The sequence below is a fragment of the Elephantulus edwardii genome, unplaced genomic scaffold, assembly GCF_000299155.1.
Source record: "Elephantulus edwardii isolate Elephantulus edwardi_28Jun2011 unplaced genomic scaffold, EleEdw1.0 scaffold00082, whole genome shotgun sequence".
Taxonomy (NCBI): Eukaryota; Metazoa; Chordata; class Mammalia; order Macroscelidea; family Macroscelididae; genus Elephantulus; species Elephantulus edwardii.
In genome coordinates, this window is record NW_006399832.1 from 9613240 (window position 1) to 9614809 (window position 1570).

Genomic DNA, 1570 nt, shown 5'->3' on the forward strand with positions numbered 1-1570 from the left:
CCATCCTCGGTTATTTTAGCTTTGATTTCTAATGGAGTTAGGAAAACAGTTGTATTTGGCTTAGAAACAGTAGTTACAGGTGTCAGAAGGCACAGAGGGCTGAGATGGCTTTGGAGAGTAGCATGAGTCCTTTTAAAATTCAGCCTGCTTTATGTTAACAGAATCCTCTTCCTCTTTTGGTATCTTCAAGATTTTTTCTGGCCTTTGAGTTGGAGAAAGTCCACCATTGAAGCGACCAGACAACCTTCTCCTAGGCATCTTAGGTCTATTTGCAGTGAGATGCAGTAAGTTTTCTGAGGATGTTATATCATCAAAATATACAAGATCTATTTCAGTCACACTCCTTACTACAAAGGAGTCTAGTTCTACTGATTTTGGTCTAAGTGGTAGATGATCCGAATCTAACTTTGATTTTGATACTGGCTCAGTTTCAAATTTTGATGAAATGGTAAAAACCTCCCCATTCACCTTGGCTGCAGGAGGTGGTGGAGGAACTGGTTTTTCAGGCGCTTTGGGAGTACTAGTCCAGGAGATCGTAATAAATTATTGGCTTTGGTGGGTGGTGTAGGCTTCTTGGGTGGGACTTGTGGAGCAGCTGGTTTGGGTTTCTGTTCTAGAGCTGATTTTTCATCTTTTTTCTTCAGATTTTATTGAAAAATACTTCTTCTCTGCAGCTATCACCTCTGGTTTTGGAGCTGGACCCTTAGCAGGAGGTGGTGGTTTCTTTGGTTTTGGAAATTCCTTATCTTGTTCATTTATCACAACAGCAAAATTGTCTGGAAATACTCCTTCTTTACCTTTAAGTTCACCCTTCCACCAGCCAGGTTCTCCAGTCTCCTTACTTATCAAAAGGATTATCTCTCCTTCTTTAAAACTAAGTTAGTCTTCATTAGTTCCATCATAGGCAAATAATGTTTTGCAGTACTCCTTAACTTTAATTTTACCTTCAGTGTCAGTTTTTGTTAACTCCACACTCTGCATTTTGAAGCCCACTGACTATATGAGTAAGGACTTTTCAGTTTTTTTCTCTTCTATTTCATTACTTAATGTTCTTGTCCTGAGTTTCAGAGAGCCTTCTTTAAAAATATCTCCAAACCAATTCCTCGAATTTTCTTTGGCTGTGCGATTGGTCCAGTTGCTGTTTCGGTCCCGTTACCCTGAGAGGGTAAGGATGAGGTAGGCCTGGTCAAAATAGTTTCTGCATCCTCATGGGCTTCATGGGTCTCACCATCATCTATTCCTCCTAATTCTTTCACAAAATTTGAGGGGAAAAGTCCAGACTTACTGTTCAAGGTTCCTCTCCACCAGCCTTCTTCTATCTCTTCACTAATATCAATAATATCTCCTACTTTCAGCTCCAGTTCATCCTCATTTTGTGGAATGTACTCAAAGAGAACTTTACACTGCCGTTTCTCGGTCTTAATGTTTTTGGTTTGTGGATGTGGCTGAATTCCTCCAGCTGGAAGCCCATAGGTGCTTATCCGCTGTACAAGACTTGCTACATTCCCATGCCTTTCACGTTTGATAGGCAAACTCTCATCCTTGGATTCTGTCTCTCTCTTAATTTCCT

General features: G+C 40.5%; 1 protein-coding gene and 1 pseudogene across 1 annotated transcript in view; one reads left to right on the forward strand and one right to left on the reverse strand.

Moving 5' to 3' along the window:
* The window catches only part of ATP6AP1L (ATPase, H+ transporting, lysosomal accessory protein 1-like), a 73239-nt gene that overhangs the window by 22301 nt on the left and 49368 nt on the right, over positions 1–1570 (forward strand). The gene's annotated exons all lie outside the window — the stretch shown is intronic.
* LOC102869751 overlaps positions 1–1570 on the reverse strand; it is a 5164-nt pseudogene that overhangs the window by 2429 nt on the left and 1165 nt on the right.